The sequence below is a fragment of the Lissotriton vulgaris genome, chromosome 8 (assembly GCF_964263255.1).
Source record: "Lissotriton vulgaris chromosome 8, aLisVul1.2, whole genome shotgun sequence".
Taxonomy (NCBI): domain Eukaryota; kingdom Metazoa; phylum Chordata; class Amphibia; order Caudata; family Salamandridae; genus Lissotriton; species Lissotriton vulgaris.
Window position 1 is genome coordinate 1,530,716,011 of NC_141696.1, and position 18,789 is coordinate 1,530,734,799.

General features: G+C 47.9%; 1 non-coding gene across 1 annotated transcript; it reads right to left on the reverse strand.

Moving 5' to 3' along the window:
• Nucleotides 1-17,499: 17,499 nt before the first annotated feature.
• On the reverse strand, nt 17,500-17,572 carry TRNAF-GAA (transfer RNA phenylalanine (anticodon GAA)). Its single transcript has one exon. It is a non-coding gene; the product is annotated as a tRNA-Phe (tRNA).
• Nucleotides 17,573-18,789: the final 1,217 nt, after the last annotated feature.

Below are 18,789 nucleotides of genomic sequence, written 5' to 3' on the forward strand. Positions count from 1 at the left end.
CTTTAGATCTTCAGTCTAACGCTCTCCCAACTGAGCTATTTCGGCCTGCTTATAGCTGGTGTCTTCATACTTTAATTTAAACCATTTAACAAAATAGATGCAGGACCTGGATTTTTACCCTCATATGGTAGAGATATGTTTTAAGGAGTCCTGTATCATTCCCCAGTTAACTGGTGCAATGGGTGTAGGAGAGTAGGGTCTGCTATCCTATGGTCACCCCAAATTTTTGCTTTTTGCTTCACTGGTTTCTGACTTAATGTGGCTGTGGGCCTGCTAATCAGACCCACAGCCTGCTGTTCTCTCTCTAAATTGATGCCAATGCACTCTAGGTGCATTACGAATTGGAACTGGTTCACCTTATGAGCCCCTGTAATAGTGCACCCTAGGTGCCCAGGGCATAGGTGTATCCAAGGCCTACCAGGGGCTGCAGCACGTATTGTGCCACCCCTGGCCTGGCCTCCATCTTTGACACAACTGGCTGAACACTCAGCTGGGGTAAGTCGGTGTAACCACCTCTTACTTAGGTACAGTATGCCTGTGCCTAACCCTAAACTGGACACATATGTTCCTATCAGCCACTCCTATGGAAGGCCTCATCAATCCTGGAGGCAGAGTGCTTGGAAATATGTGAGATGGTGCTCTAGCATGAGCTGAGCCTGTCTGCAGCTGTCGGGAACCACTCCCTAAGCTGTTCCGGGATATTGCCATACCATATACTCTTAAGTGCATTATAATCCTCGCGGTTAAATGCTATCTTTGGTTTGGCTTTATCAAAACATGTCGAGTAAGGTGTCATACGAATTGGAATACTATCCCCTCGCCAGTTCTGGCGACGGGGATAGCATTCCACCCTTCTAGAGGGACACGACATGTGTGTAGCCTTAACCCCGGTTAAAGTTAAACAGAGCCTCAGCTCCACAAAATGGACGCTGCCACCACAGACACAAGTCTGGCCTCCTGCTGCTGACCGAAACTCGGCAGATGGTGGCCTGGACAAAGGGTTTCCTGCCTTGGGAGGTGCGAGCACCACCCCAGACAGGATTTTGTGTATTAGGTAGGACAGGGCTGAAAAGAATCAGACATGCCCGGGGCACACAAGGTGTCCCCGTGCATAGGCCAGCCCAAACCGGTTCTGGGGCCTTCCAGCCCCAGTCCTGGCGCGGAGCTGGACAAAGGAAAGGGGGTGTAACCGCCCCCCTTCCTGGTTCCTCCCAGAGGAGGGACCTAGTAGGTGATCCACCCCCTAGATTGGAATAAGAGGGGGAGCAGTGCCATTGCACAGCAGATCATCCCGAAATCAACTTAAACTAAGAAGAAGACTGGACTTCGACATTCTGCTGCACAGAAGACTGAAGAAGAATCTCCCTTGTGGCCAAGGAGTGACCACCCTGTGAACACAGGTACCAACCAGCAACTCGACGTCTGCTTTGCCGCCGCCTCCCGCCGGAGCCCGAGCCCAGAGCCCGACAAGAACCAGATTCCCAGACCTCTCAGAGCCCGATCCACAGTCCCTGCAAAGAAGGGACCCGTGGAGGCACCGAGTGACGTGGGACCGGACCTCTTGAAAGACACCCGAAAAGCTGACTGCGCAGCTTCTGAGGCATCCTCGACGTTGTGCTTTGGGGATTGAGAACCCCCACCACCGAGCAGCCCTTGCACCGAAGATCAGCCCTCCAGCATCTCCACGATCTGCGTGGGGCCCTTTTGCATTGTGCCACTCGACGCGCCATCCCGGCCACTAGCCACGCGGCCAGCGGCCATCTTGGCGACGAACCCGAAGATTTAAACAGCAGGTCTGGTTGCTCCAGACCTACCCAAGCTCCTGTGAAAAGGAGCACCCGCTCTGACCTTGCTGGTCCGAGTGAACAGCATCTTTCAACTCCTGCGTGGCTTGCATTTGCCAAGGCCTGTTTGCTCCGATCAGGTCGCCGACACCGCCAACAGCGAGAGGCCTACGTGGGACAGCTCGTGACCGACTCCTGGACGTCCTCGACCCCGGGTATCCACGTGGCTGCAGAAAGAAGCTACCCGACAACGCCTGTTTGCACCCGACATCACCTGGTTCCACTCTGGTTCCACGGCAGTCACTGGCTAGTGACTTTGAACACTGTCCCCTCTGCTTTCAGGTCTTCACATCTTCAGATCCACCCTTGGATCCACCGGAACTCTTCTCATCGAGCCGCCTGCAGCATCTCCTGCTCCAAGCACCATCGACCAGCGTGACGAAACCCGACACATCTTCGACCCTGTGCACCCGCTTCCTGTGGGTGAGGTAACTCAGCTCCGCCGGTGCTCCTGCACTGGTACACATCCCAAGGGCCTGTGTTTTAAGTTTCAGCTCCGTAGGTCACTCGGAAGGTTCCTAACTTTCTAACTTTGTGCTTTTTACGCACCATAGACTTTGTATTGAGAAGTGCGTGCACTTTGAACACTGCACCCGAGTCCCGTGGGCCTTTCCCGACTTAGTTAACTCCAGTCTCGAATAGCTCCAGCGATTCCCAAGGCCCTAGGCCTCTTCACTTTCCTCCTGGTATCTCTTATACCACTTATTTAGTATATGGTTTAGGTGGCCCCTAGGGCTCATCCATATTGTGCAACTTTTGTGTATTTTAAACTGTCTTGTGATTTAACGCTTGTGCTTCTGTGCTCATAAAGAGTCCAGGGGATTTTATAGTTAATAAATCAATATATATTTTCAATATATATCTGTGTGGTGTCCCTTTCATTTGGTATTCAAGGGGGTTGTGTATGGTATAACAGCTGGCTTCACATGCCTTTCAGAGTTTAGCCTAAGACTGCTTTGTCCACGTTACCACTAGGATAACTGGTCTACAAGGTTGAATTACAACCATCATCATAAGGGTTGCTTGGCATGGTACAAAGTGATCACTAGAACTAGTGAGCATTATATACCAGGCCAACTTCTCACATTGGTGGCAGCGGTGGGATCTGAGCTTGCTGTTGTTTTACCATTACAATCTTTGAGATTATCATTTGAAAGATCATACAGGTACCTGCTAGGTACATATAAAACAAGACTAGTATACTTAAGTTCTACTGAACTTAGTTGTTGTAGAGCAAAGGGAGTAGCACACCCTAGCTACAACTACTAGATAGGTTTAGTAGGTAAACACCAGTGTAGGTAGATTGCAACACATCCACCCACACTAGAGCAATGTCTGGAACAGAGGGGTCCAGTGGACTTACTCCTGTTGAGAGTGACCCTCCAAGGGCACCATCCCAGTTTGCTATTTTTCCTTTTAAGGAATTAAGACAGCTTTGTGTCTTAAGGGGTCTGAAGACAGGGCCTACCCCTACTACAGACCACCTAAGAGAGCTCTTGGATCAGTCTGAGGCTCTAAAGACCTCTAAAGCAAACCCCACAGGGAATGCTGAAGGAGGCCATCCTTCAGAGGATGACACTGTAGACACCCCTACCCCTATCATCCTAGTAGATGAGGAAGCCTCCACCACTGGAGCTCCTCAGGTAGATGAAGAGGAAGAAGAAGAAGAGGAGGAGGAGGTGGAAAGCAGTGAGTCAGATGATGACAGAGATAGTCAGGTGCTGGTCAGTAGACTGAACCAGGCTAACTTAAGTCAACTTGGGAATGAATCAGGTAACAACCCATTCAGACCCCCAGGTGGACTTAACCCGGGCCATAGGAGGAGAAGGCATCACTCAGGTGAATCCAACACCTCCCATGTCTCTAGAGGCTCTCATGGTCACTCCAGAAAGGAGATGACTAGCCCTCAGAGAAGGGAACATGAGGCCAAGATGAGAGAGGCTGAGCTTAGGATCCAGAGGCAAGAGTTAGAGGTTGCCCTGGCTAAGGAGAAACTTGCTAGAGCAAGACAGCCTAGAGAGAGTGGGGTAATAGAACCCACTGGTGGCAGCAATATCCACAAGGATAAAGACAGGTCTTTTGATAATAGAAACCTGAGTAAGATTGTGCCCCCCTACAAAGCTGGGGATGACATCCATAAATGGATTACTGCAATGGAGAGAGCCTGCAGAGTACAGCAGATCCCTCAGGAGCAGTGGGCAGCAATCTTGTGGCTCTCCTTTGAAGGTAGAGGCCGAGACAGACTCCTCACAGTTAGTGATGGGGATTCTAGAAACTACCTGGTCCTGAAGAGTGCTCTGATTGATGGGTTAGGCTTAACCACTGAACAGTACAGGTTAATGTTCAGAGATACCCAGAAGACACAGACTCAGGACTGGTCTGAATTTGTTGAGTGTGCCACTAAGGCTCTGGAGGGATGGTTGCTGGGAAGCAAGGTTACAGACTATGAAGGATTGTACAATTTGCTGATGAGAGAACAAATTTTAAATAATTGTCAGAACCAGCAGTTGCATCAACATTTGGTTGACTCAGATTTGACCTCTCCCCAAGAATTGGGAAAGAGGGCAGATAAATGGGTAAGAACCAGAGTTAAGCAAAAGAACCAGAACCAGAACCAGGGTGGTGACCAGAAGAAAACAGACCAGAAGGGTGGGGAGCAGAAAGCTAAAGACCAGAAGTCTTCAACAGGGCCCCAAACTGAGACAGAGGGTGGGTCCCAAACTTCCAAGAAGAAGAAGAAAGAAGGTCAGAAGAAACCCTGGTGTAAAACTTGTAAGAACACCTCTCACTGGACAAGTGAGTGTAAAAAGGGTGGAGCCCCCAACACTGCAGCCCCTAAGGCACCTGCACCCACTAGTACAGTTAGCAGTGTTGGTCCTCAAGCCAAGGGTTTAGTGGGAATCACTTTGGGAACTGAAGGAGATTCTGACCTAGTCAGAACCCTTACACAGGCTGTTCTGGTTTGTGAAGGGGACATAGATTTGACCCCTGACATAAGTCCCAGTAACCTGGGCAAATACAGACAGACACCTTTGATTAACAACAAAGTGGCTCAAGCTTACAGGGACACATGTGCCAGTGTCACTATGGTGACACCTAACTTTGTGGACCCTGGACAATACATGCCAGGCGATGATTACCTGGTGACCAATGCCAGCAATGTCACTACTACACATAGTGTGGCACTTGTTAACTTTTCCTGGGGAGGGGTAACTGGCCTAAAGAAAGTTGTGGTTAGTGCTGATCTCCCAGTAGAATGTTTGTTGGGCAATGACCTGGAGAACTCTCTATGGTCAGAAGTTGAGTACAGGACTCATGCAGAGATGTTAGGGATATCATCACATGTCCTTGCTGTGACCAGGTCACAGGCCAAAAAGTGCCTCTCTGAACCTCAGGTCTTGGATCCTGGAACAATGGACCAAGTACCTCCCAAGAAGAAGAACAGGAGGGTTAAGGCTGTGCCTTCCCAACTGCCTACAAGTGAGGATCAGGCTTCACAGGAAACTGATCTAGAGACCCCTGAAGGAACTGTCCCTGAAGAACTTGAACCTGATCAGGTTGAGTTTCTGGGGACAGGGGGACCTTCTAGGGCAGACTTGGGGCAGGCTCAGTTAACCTGTCCTTCTCTTGAACCCCTCAGACAGCAGGCTGCTGCTGAGGCTGCTGGGAATGCTCAAGGTGCCCATAAAGTATATTGGGACGATGGACTCCTTTATTCAGAGGCTAGAGACCCCAAGCCTGGTGCTACCAGGAGGTTGGTTATACCTCTGCAATTTAGGGGCTTCCTACTCACCTTGGCCCATGATATTCCTTTAGCAGGACACCTAGGCCAGAACAAGACTTGGGACAGGCTTGTCCCTCACTTTCACTGGCCTCACATGTCTGAAGACACCAAGGAGTTTTGTCGCTCCTGTGAAACCTGCCAAGCCAGTGGTAAAGCAGGTGGAACAACAAAGGCCCCCCTGATACCACTACCTGTGGTGGGGGTTCCCTTTGAGAGAGTGGGGATTGATATTGTTGGTCCAATGGATCCCCCTACAGCATCTGGGCACAGATTCATACTGGTGGTAGTGGATCATGCCACCAGGTACCCAGAGGCAATTCCCCTTAGGACCACAACAGCTCCTGTTGTGGCCAGGGCCTTACTTGGAGTTTTCTCCAGAGTGGGGTTTCCTAAGGAGGTAATATCAGATAGAGGTACCAACTTCATGTCTGGATATTTGACAGCTATGTGGAAGGAATGTGGTGTAAACTACAAGTTCACCACTCCTTATCACCCACAATGCAATGGGCTTGTTGAGAGATTTAACAAGACCCTAAAGGGCATGATTAAAGGATTACCTGAAAAGCTCAGGCGAAGATGGGACATCCTTCTGCCCTGCCTTTTGTTCGCTTACAGAGAGGTCCCTCAAAAGGGGGTTGGCTTCAGCCCCTTTGAATTGTTGTTTGGGCACCCTGTAAGAGGACCCCTGTGTCTTGTGAAGGAAGGATGGGAGTTACCTCTCAAAAAGCCTAAACAGGACATAGTGGACTATGTACTTGGTCTCCGCTCCAGGATGGCAGAGTACATGGAAAAGGCATCCAAAAACCTTGAGGCTAGCCAAGAATTACAAAAAGCTTGGCATGACCAAAAGGCTGTCCTTGTTGAATTTCAGCCTGGACAGAAGGTATGGGTGTTGGAGCCAGTGGCCCCAGCAGCACTCCAAGACAAATGGTCTGGACCCCATACAATTCTGGAAAAGAAGGGAGAGGTTACCTACTTGGTGGACCTAGGAACTCCCAGGAGCCCCCACAGGGTGCTCCATGTGAACAGATTGAAGGCATATGTCAGCAGGGCAGACATGGGCTTGCTCATGGCTACAGATGAGGGACAGGAGGAAGAGAGTGACCCTCTCCCAGACCTGCTCACTCAGAACCCTGAGGATGGCTCAGTTGATGGTGTGGCCTTAGGTGGCAGCCTCACTGAACATCAGCAACATGACTGCAGACAAGTTCTACAGGCATACAGGCATATGTTCTCATTGACACCCAGTCAGACTAACTGGTGTACACATGTGGTGGACACTGGTGACAGTCTTCCTGTAAAGAGCAAAATTTACAGGCAACCTGACCACGTCAGGGACTGTATAAAGACTGAGGTGCAAAAGATGCTGGAATTAGGTGTCATTGAGCCTTCAGAGAGCCCCTGGGCTAGCCCAGTGGTTCTGGTCCCCAAACCTCACACCAAAGATGGCAAGAGAGAGATGAGGTTCTGTGTGGATTACAGAGGACTCAATGCTGTCACCAGGACAGATGCACACCCTATTCCAAGGGCAGATGAGCTCATTGACAAGTTGGCTTCTGCCAAATATTTGAGCACATTTGACTTGACAGCTGGCTACTGGCAAATCAGGTTAGCTGAGGAGTCTAAAGCCAAGACAGCATTTTCTACCCCTAGTGGGCATTATCAGTTTGTGGTGATGCCCTTTGGTTTGAAAAATGCACCTGCCACCTTCCAAAGGTTGGTGAACCAAGTCCTCACTGGGTTGGATGACTTTTGTGCAGCTTATCTGGACGATATTGCTGTCTTTAGCTCCACCTGGGAGGATCACCTGATCCACCTGAAGGAAGTGCTTGAGGCTCTGCAGAAGGCAGGCCTCACTATCAAGGCAACAAAGTGCCAGATAGGGCAGAGCAAGGTTGTATACCTGGGCCACCTTGTAGGTGGAGGCCAAGTTCAACCACTGGAGAGTAAGATCCAGACCATCAAGGACTGGTCCCCTCCAACTACCCAGACTCAGGTCAGAGCTTTCTTGGGCCTGACTGGGTACTACAGGAAGTTTGTTAAGAACTATGGGTCCATTGTGACTCCTCTTAATGATCTGACATCCAAGAAGATGCCCAAAAAGGTTCAGTGGACAGAAATCTGTCAAAAGGCATTTGATGACCTGAAGAAGGCCATGTGCTCTGCACCTATCCTGAAGAGTCCTGACTACTCAAGAGAGTTCATTGTCCAAACAGATGCTTCTGAGTTGGGAGTGGGAGCAGTGCTTTCACAGCTTAATGTAGATGGCCAGGACCAGCCCATTGCTTTCATTAGCAGAAGGCTGACCCCCAGAGAGAAACGTTGGTCAGCTATAGAGAGGGAGGCCTTTGCTGTGGTGTGGGCCCTGAAGAAGTTGAGACCATACTTATTTGGCACTCACTTCAAGATTCAGACCGACCATAAGCCCCTCCTATGGCTTAATCAGATGAAGGGTGAAAACCCCAAACTACTCAGGTGGTCCATTTCCCTACAGGGGATGGACTTTACAGTGGAGCACCGCCCAGGGACTGACCATGGCAACGCAGATGGTCTCTCCAGGTACTTCCACTTAGAACATGAAGACACAACTGGTCAAGGTTAGTCTAATGTCCCTGCGTTTGGGGGGGGGTTATGTAGGAGAGTAGGGTCTGCTATCCTATGGTCACCCCAAATTTTTGCTTTTTGCTTCACTGGTTTCTGACTTAATGTGGCTGTGGGCCTGCTAATCAGACCCACAGCCTGCTGTTCTCTCTCTAAATTGATGCCAATGCACTCTAGGTGCATTACGAATTGGAACTGGTTCACCTTATGAGCCCCTGTAATAGTGCACCCTAGGTGCCCAGGGCATAGGTGTATCCAAGGCCTACCAGGGGCTGCAGCACGTATTGTGCCACCCCTGGCCTGGCCTCCATCTTTGACACAACTGGCTGAACACTCAGCTGGGGTAAGTCGGTGTAACCACCTCTTACTTAGGTACAGTATGCCTGTGCCTAACCCTAAACTGGACACATATGTTCCTATCAGCCACTCCTATGGAAGGCCTCATCAATCCTGGAGGCAGAGTGCTTGGAAATATGTGAGATGGTGCTCTAGCATGAGCTGAGCCTGTCTGCAGCTGTCGGGAACCACTCCCTAAGCTGTTCCGGGATATTGCCATACCATATACTCTTAAGTGCATTATAATCCTCGCGGTTAAATGCTATCTTTGGTTTGGCTTTATCAAAACATGTCGAGTAAGGTGTCATACGAATTGGAATACTATCCCCTCGCCAGTTCTGGCGACGGGGATAGCATTCCACCCTTCTAGAGGGACACGACATGTGTGTAGCCTTAACCCCGGTTAAAGTTAAACAGAGCCTCAGCTCCACAAAATGGACGCTGCCACCACAGACACAAGTCTGGCCTCCTGCTGCTGACCGAAACTCGGCAGATGGTGGCCTGGACAAAGGGTTTCCTGCCTTGGGAGGTGCGAGCACCACCCCAGACAGGATTTTGTGTATTAGGTAGGACAGGGCTGAAAAGAATCAGACATGCCCGGGGCACACAAGGTGTCCCCGTGCATAGGCCAGCCCAAACCGGTTCTGGGGCCTTCCAGCCCCAGTCCTGGCGCGGAGCTGGACAAAGGAAAGGGGGTGTAACCGCCCCCCTTCCTGGTTCCTCCCAGAGGAGGGACCTAGTAGGTGATCCACCCCCTAGATTGGAATAAGAGGGGGAGCAGTGCCATTGCACAGCAGATCATCCCGAAATCAACTTAAACTAAGAAGAAGACTGGACTTCGACATTCTGCTGCACAGAAGACTGAAGAAGAATCTCCCTTGTGGCCAAGGAGTGACCACCCTGTGAACACAGGTACCAACCAGCAACTCGACGTCTGCTTTGCCGCCGCCTCCCGCCGGAGCCCGAGCCCAGAGCCCGACAAGAACCAGATTCCCAGACCTCTCAGAGCCCGATCCACAGTCCCTGCAAAGAAGGGACCCGTGGAGGCACCGAGTGACGTGGGACCGGACCTCTTGAAAGACACCCGAAAAGCTGACTGCGCAGCTTCTGAGGCATCCTCGACGTTGTGCTTTGGGGATTGAGAACCCCCACCACCGAGCAGCCCTTGCACCGAAGATCAGCCCTCCAGCATCTCCACGATCTGCGTGGGGCCCTTTTGCATTGTGCCACTCGACGCGCCATCCCGGCCACTAGCCACGCGGCCAGCGGCCATCTTGGCGACGAACCCGAAGATTTAAACAGCAGGTCTGGTTGCTCCAGACCTACCCAAGCTCCTGTGAAAAGGAGCACCCGCTCTGACCTTGCTGGTCCGAGTGAACAGCATCTTTCAACTCCTGCGTGGCTTGCATTTGCCAAGGCCTGTTTGCTCCGATCAGGTCGCCGACACCGCCAACAGCGAGAGGCCTACGTGGGACAGCTCGTGACCGACTCCTGGACGTCCTCGACCCCGGGTATCCACGTGGCTGCAGAAAGAAGCTACCCGACAACGCCTGTTTGCACCCGACATCACCTGGTTCCACTCTGGTTCCACGGCAGTCACTGGCTAGTGACTTTGAACACTGTCCCCTCTGCTTTCAGGTCTTCACATCTTCAGATCCACCCTTGGATCCACCGGAACTCTTCTCATCGAGCCGCCTGCAGCATCTCCTGCTCCAAGCACCATCGACCAGCGTGACGAAACCCGACACATCTTCGACCCTGTGCACCCGCTTCCTGTGGGTGAGGTAACTCAGCTCCGCCGGTGCTCCTGCACTGGTACACATCCCAAGGGCCTGTGTTTTAAGTTTCAGCTCCGTAGGTCACTCGGAAGGTTCCTAACTTTCTAACTTTGTGCTTTTTACGCACCATAGACTTTGTATTGAGAAGTGCGTGCACTTTGAACACTGCACCCGAGTCCCGTGGGCCTTTCCCGACTTAGTTAACTCCAGTCTCGAATAGCTCCAGCGATTCCCAAGGCCCTAGGCCTCTTCACTTTCCTCCTGGTATCTCTTATACCACTTATTTAGTATATGGTTTAGGTGGCCCCTAGGGCTCATCCATATTGTGCAACTTTTGTGTATTTTAAACTGTCTTGTGATTTAACGCTTGTGCTTCTGTGCTCATAAAGAGTCCAGGGGATTTTATAGTTAATAAATCAATATATATTTTCAATATATATCTGTGTGGTGTCCCTTTCATTTGGTATTCAAGGGGGTTGTGTATGGTATAACAGCTGGCTTCACATGCCTTTCAGAGTTTAGCCTAAGACTGCTTTGTCCACGTTACCACTAGGATAACTGGTCTACAAGGTTGAATTACAACCATCATCATAAGGGTTGCTTGGCATGGTACAAAGTGATCACTAGAACTAGTGAGCATTATATACCAGGCCAACTTCTCACAATGGGTAAATAGCATTTTTGGGATCCAGGTTAGGTAGTTGTTTTTTTAACTCTGAATGGACTAGCACTATATTACCTAGATATATTTGGCATGAGTAGGTAAGCAATGTCATCTGACTACTGACATCTGTGTTCAAGGGGAAGTGGAATGTGATGCAGACAAGAGTTTACTTTACAAAAAAGGACGAAATGGGAAACATTCATTGTCAAACCTGAAGGCAAGATAGGTGGAAGAAAGTTTAAAAGGAGGACAGAAAGCAAAGTCTATGTTGAATTGATCATTTTGTAGATCAGTTGATAAAAATGTTGATAGAGAAAAAAGTACTACAGCTGATTCCAAGACCTATTTTGTTAGAAGCAAGGAACCTCTCAACTGTGCCGAAACCCAGGATGGAACCAGGGACCTTTAGATCTTCAGTCTAACGCTCTTCCAACTGAGCTATTTCGGCCTGCTTATAGCTGTGGTCTTCATACTTTAATTTAAACTATTTAACAAAATAGATGCAGGACCTGGATTTTTAACCTCATATGGTAGAGATATGTTTTAAGGGGAGTCCTGTATCATTCCGCAATTAACTGGTGCAATGGGCAAATAGCAGTTTTGGGATCCAGGTTAGGTAGTTGTTTTTTTAACTCTGAATGGACTCTAATAAACGCTGCGCAAGATGGCCGCCAGGTAGGAGCTCCTGTGAGGAGCTCCCAGTGCTTGGGATCCCAGTTGGGATTTATCCCGGTTAGCACCGACCAACACGACGGAAAGAAAGCAGAAAGAGTAACGGAACGTATACGGGATCGCCTACGGACCGGATCTGGAGCCTGAAAAGCCCTGTGAGCGGACTTACGCCCCGGGAGCCTGCCGAGCCGACGCTGCGGACCATCCTGCCTCCAGCCCAGCTTCAGAGCCAAGGCGGCATAAGAGGGCACCCCCGGCGCGCAGCAGTGGCGGCGAAAGCGCTGGGAGACTGCTCGAAGACACCGAAGGGCTGGGAGAGGTCCCCCCCCCCCCCCGAAGACACCGAAGGGCTGGGAGAGCCAAGGCGGCATAAGAGGGCACCCCCGGCGGGCAGCAGTGGCGGCGAAAGTGCTGGGAGACTGCTCGAAGACACCGAAGGGCTGGGAGAGGTCCCCCCCTCCCCCCGAAGACACCGAAGGGCTGGGAGAGCCCCCCCCCCCCCCCCCGAAGACACCGAAGGGCTGGGAGAGCCCCCCCCCCCCCCTTACAGTGGCGCGAATGCAGAATCACCCCTCAGCAGCACTGGAGACCTAGAGGCATACTCGGCAGCATATGAGCTTAGGAGAGTAGCCCTCCATACCCCCTCGTAGAGGCGGCTAAAGCTCCGTGAGCCTGCCCGTGAACCTGCGGAGCCGGCTCCGCCCGCCCGCTCCACCGCAGCTGAAACTCGGGAGTGTTTTTCCCTGATGGCTGAGTGAAGCCGGCTGCGCAACAACAAACGACCTACAACGACGCCGGAGGATTGCCAAGTGCCCCCTCCCCCCCCCCCTCCCGACCAGGCCACGGTGGAGGACACCGGGTGTGCAAAAGGGACTTGGCATTCCCCCACCCCCCCGCACCGCAACACCGGAGACAGAACACAGGCTCTGGGGAGAGACCTGACCGGAGGAGGTCCCCAGGTGAGCGACTGAAGGCAGCACGGTGACCAACAACCAACAAAAGCAGCAGATGCAACAGAAGACCGGAGCCTGCCCCCCTCGGCTCTGCTGGAGGCCGGCTAATTACCTGCACTGCCCGCACGTTAACAAGACCTGGAGCCATGATCTAAGCTTTGGGGGATTAATTACACACTACTTTCACATTTAGGCATTCGGAAGAGTCTGAGACACGTTATGGTTTAATTCAATGCTCCGGAAAAATACTGATGGCAGACTCAAAAGGGACACAGAGACTTAAGGTACTTATTTATTTTCTCCTTCCCGCCTGCAAAACTTAAAATACCACCTTTGTTTAAAATGGCTGGAGCCATAAAACTGTAATAATAAATCCTCACCGGTACCTCTGTCCACGAGGCTCCACAGATTAACTCCCCCACACAGAGATAAGCATTCCATCCAGCAAGCTGGAGCATTGCTGGTTTAGAGAGGAAGTGAAATTCCTTCCCCCTGCTCGTAGCAACAGCAACAGACAGAGGACTAATTTCCCCACCTCCACTGCACTCACGAAGGGGAAGGTAACGGAGGACTACTGTTTCTAACCCAGCTTTGCGGCGGCCATTTCTGACTAGTCTCTCTTGGGTGGGCATCATTTTAATTTTCATTAGCTGAACAGGCACTAAGAACCCAGCTTTGTAGACTAATCTCAACTATCTGCTGTGCCCAGTTAGGTGTTTACTACATCTCGTGAAAGGATGTTTTGCTGATTAGTGCAGTACTATTCCTCTACCTGTATGTTAAACTACTGTAATGCACTGATTCTAACTGCTACCGCATACATGAAAGAATGCCCATTGTTACAGTATTATAATTCTACCTAGATTCTGAATACTTGTAATGCAGATTGCTACCCTATATATGAAAGCACTATCCCGATACCTGTATTTTAAACCTCTGTAATGCACTGATTCTGATTGCTACCTCACTTTTGTAAGAATCTCTGCCTATTATTGCAGTATATATTCTGATTGCTACCTCATTTACGAAAGAATCTCTGCCTATTATTGCAGTATATATTTCTACCTATATTCTGAACATTTGTAATGCACAGATTGCTACCTCATATATGAACATTACATATACTGAACATTTGTAATGCACAGATTGCTACCTCATATATGTTGGGTGCTAACTAATGACATTGTCGATTCTATGATTCTAATTTTGATTCATGTCCTGTATCATTCTACTTTTAACTATATTCTGAACATGTGTGATGCACGGAATACTACCTCATATGAAAAGATGTCTCCCTACTAGCTTTACTCTGAACATTCGTAATGAACAGGTATAATCCCCTTCCCCACAACGTGGCCGCTCCCAATCCCATTTCCCATCCTACTCTCAGCCCCCACTATCCTTCCGGCACCCCCATCTCGACTATCAGTTCCCAGCACACACCCTGACCCACCCACCTACCCTCTATGCCATCCAGCACACACCCTGACCCACCCACCTACCCTCTATGCCATCCAGCACACACCCTGACCCACCCACCTACCTCCTATGCCATCACTCACACCACCCACCCCCTCCCCACCTCATACACACACCTCCCGCCCAAAAGACCCCTTCTCCCTATCACCCTCCCGTACATCAATACAGCGCGCACCTCCTCGATCACCAGCCCACTCTCCCACCTGCATACGGACTCCCTGGTCAGCCATTCTCCTCGGTCGGTCGCCCCCACCTCCTCCATCTACCTCACGATGACCTCTCGCCGCACACCCCATTCACCCCTCACCCACCTCCCCTCCAAACCTATCCCGTACCCTCTGGTTGACTCACTCACTTAACAAAGTAGTTGTAAAGGGACAGCTGAAATTCCAGGAGCCTAGTCCCGACAGGTCGACGATTTCGAAGGGCTGGAAGAGGTCCCCCACTACACGGTGGAGGAGGGCACTGGACATTCCAGGAGCCTAGTCCCGACAGCTCGACGACTTCGGAGGGCTTGAAGTGGTCCCCCGCTACACGGCGGAGGAGGGCACTGGACATCGAATACTGTCTTATTTAAAGCGCTTTGATAACCTATTCGGTTCAAGTTATTGAAATGTGCAACGTAACTGATTCTATGTAAACTGCTGTGTTAACATGTAACAAAACTTGTGCTATGTAAAGCGCTCTGATAACCTAATCGGTTCAAGTTCGCGCTATAGAAAACTCTAAAAATAAATAAATAAAACTAGCACTATATTACCCAGATATATTTGGCATGAGTAGGTAAGCAATGTCATCTGACTACTGACATCTGTATTCAAGGGGAGGTGGAAGGTAATGCAGACAAGAGTTTACTTTACAAAAAAGCATGAAATGGGAAATATTCATTGTCAAACCTGAAGGTAAGAGAGGTGGAAGCAAGTTTAGAAGGAGGACATAAAGCAAAGTCTATGTTAAATTGATTATGTTGTAGATCAGTTGGAAAAAATTTGATGAATAGAGAAAAAGTACTACAGCTGATTCCAAGACCTATTTTGTTAGAAGCAAGGAACCTCTCAACTGTGCTGAAACCCGGGATTGAACCAGGGACCTTTAGATCTTCAGTCTAACGCTCTCCCAACTGAGCTATTTCTGCCTGCTTATAGCTGTGGTCTTCATACTTTAATTTAAACCATTTAACAAAATAGATGCAGGACCTGGATTTTTAACCTCATATGGTAGAGATATGTTTTAAGGAGTCCTGTATCATTCCGCAATTAACTGGTAAGATGGGTAAATAGCATTTTTTGGATCCAGGTTAGGTAGTTGTTTTTTTACCTCTGAATGGACTAGCACTATATTACCCAGATATATTTGGCATGAGTAGGTAAGCAATGTCATCTGACTACTGACATCTGTGTTCAAGGGGAAGTGGAAGGTAATGCAGACAAGAGTTTACTTTACAAAAAAGCATGAAATGGGAAATATTCATTGTCAAACCTGAAGGTAAGAGAGGTGGAAGCAAGTTTAGAAGGAGTACATAAAGCAAAGTCTATGTTAAATTGATTGTGTTGTAGATCAGTTGGAAAAAATTTGATGAATAGAGAAAAAGTACTACAGCTGATTCCAAGACCTGTTTTGTTAGAAGCAAGGAACCTCTCAACTGTGCCGAAACCCGGGATTGAACCCGGGACCTTTAGATCTTCAGTCTAACGCTCTCCCAACTGAGCTATTTCGGCCTTCTGATAGCTGGGGTCTTCATACTTTAATTTGAACCATTTAACAAAATAGATGCAGGACCTGGATTTTTAACCTCATATGGTAGAGATATGTTTTAAGGAGTCCTGTATCATTCCCCAGTTAACTTGTGCAATGGGTAAATAGCATTTTTGGGATCCATGTTAGGTAGTTGTTTTTTTAACTCTGAATGGACTAGCACTATATTACCCAGATATATTTGGCATGAGTAGGTAAGCAATGTCATCTGACTACTGACATCTGTGTTCAAGGGGAAGTGGAATGTGATGCAGACAAGAGTTTACTTTACAAAAAAGGACGAAATGGAAAACATTCATAGTCAAACCTGAAGGCAAGATAGGTGGAAGAAAGTTTAAAAGGAGGACAGAAAGCAAAGTCTATGTTGAATTGATCATTTTGTAGATCAGTTGATAAAAATGTTAATAGAGAAAAAAGTACTACAGCTGATTCCAAGACCTATTTGTCAGAAGCAAGGAACCTCTCAACTGTGCCGAAACCCAGGATTGAACCAGGGACCTTTAGATCTTCAGTCTAACGCTCTCCCAACTGAGCTATTTCGGCCTTCTGATAGTTGGGGTCTTCATACTTTAATTTGAACCATTTAACAAAATAGATGCAGGACCTGGATTTTTAACCTCATATGGTAGAGATATGTTTTAGGGAGTCCTGTATCATTCCCCAGTTAACTGGTGCAATGGGTAAATAGCATTTTTGGGATCCAGGTTAGGTAGTTGTTTTTTTAACTCTGAATGGACTAGCACTATATTACCCAGATATATTTGGCATGAGTAGGTAAGCAATGTCATCTGACTACTGACATCTGTGTTCAAGGGGAAGTGGAATGTGATGCAGACAAGAGTTTACTTTACAAAAAAGGACGAAATGGAAAACATTCATAGTCAAACCTGAAGGCAAGATAGGTGGAAGAAAGTTTAAAAGGAGGACAGAAAGCAAAGTCTATGTTGAATTGATCATTTTGTAGATCAGTTGATAAAAATGTTAATAGAGAAAAAAGTACTACAGCTGATTCCAAGACCTATTTGTTAGAAGCAAGGAGCCTCTCAACTGTGCCGAATCCCGGGATTGAACCAGGGACCTTTAGATCTTCAGTCTAACGCTCTCCCAACTGAGCTATTTCGGCCTTCTGATAGCTGGGGTCTTCATACTTTAATTTGAACCATTTACCAAAATAGATGCAGGACCTGGATTTTTAACCTCATATGGTAGAGATATGTTTTAAGGAGTCCTGTATCATTCCCCAGTTAACTGGTGCAATGGGTAAATAGCATTTTTGGGATCCAGGTTAGGTAGTTGTTTTTTTAACTCTGAATGGACAAGCACTATATTACCCAGATATATTTGGCATGAGTAGGTAAGCAATGTCATCTGACTACTGACATCTGTATTCAAGGGGAGGTGGAAGGTAATGCAGACAAGAGTTTACTTTACAAAAAAGCATGAAATGGGAAATATTCATTGTCAAACCTGAAGGTAAGAGAGGTGGAAGCAAGTTTAGAAGGAGGACATAAAGCAAAGTCTATGTTAAATTGATTGTGTTGTAGATCAGTTGGAAAAAATTTGATGAATAGAGAAAAAGTACTACAGCTGATTCCAAGACCTATTTTGTTAGAAGCAAGGAACCTCTCAACTGTGCCGAAACCCGGGATTGAACCAGGGACCTTTAGATCTTCAGTCTAACGCTCTCCCAACTGAGCTATTTCGGCCTGCTTATAGCTGTGGTCTTCATACTTTAATTTAAACCATTTAACAAAATAGATGCAGGACCTGGATTTTTAACCTCATATGGTAGAGATATGTTTTAAGGAGTCCTGTATCATTCCGCAATTAACTGGTAAGATGGGTAAATAGCATTTTTTGGATCCAGGTTAGGTAGTTGTTTTTTTAACTCTTAATGGACTAGCACTATATTACCCAGATATATTTGGCATGAGTAGGTAAGCAATGTCATCTGACTACTGACATCTGTGTTCAAGGGGAAGTGGAAGGTAATGCAGACAAGAGTTTACTTTACAAAAAAGCATGAAATGGGAAATATTCATTGTCAAACCTGAAGGTAAGAGAGGTGGAAGCAAGTTTAGAAGGAGTACATAAAGCAAAGTCTATGTTAAATTGATTGTGTTGTAGATCAGTTGGAAAAAATTTGATGAATAGAGAAAAAGTACTACAGCTGATTCCAAGACCTATTTTGTTAGAAGCAAGGAACCTCTCTACTGTGCCGAAACCCGGGATTGAACCAGGGACCTTTAAATCTTCAGTCTAACGCTCTCCCAACTGAGCTATTTCGGCCTTCTGATAGCTGGGGTCTTCATACTTTAATTTGAACCATTTAACAAAATAGATGCAGGACCTGGATTTTTAACCTCATATGGTAGAGATATGTTTTAAGGAGTCCTGTATCATTCCCCAGTTAACTGGTGCAATGGGTAAATAGCATTTTTGGGATCCAGGTTAGGTAGTTGTTTTTTTAACTCTGAATGGACTAGCACTATATTACCCAGATATATTTGGCATGAGTAGGTAAGCAATGTCATCTGACTACTGACATCTGTGTTCAAGGGGAAGTGGAATGTGATGCAGACAAGAGTTTACTTTACAAAAAAGGACGAAATGGAAAACATTCATAGTCAAACCTGAAGGCAAGATAGGTGGAAGAAAGTTTAAAAGGAGGACAGAAAGCAAAGTCTATGTTGAATTGATCATTTTGTAGATCAGTTGATAAAAAGGTTGATAGAGAAAAAAGTACTACAGCTGATTCCAAGACCTATTTTGTTAGAAGCAAGGAACCTCTCAACTGTGCCGAAACCCAGGATTGAACCAGGGACCTTTAGATCTTCAGTCTAACGCTCTCCCAACTGAGCTATTGCGGCCTGCTTATAGCTGTGGTCTTCATACTTTAATTTAAACCATTTAACAAAATAGA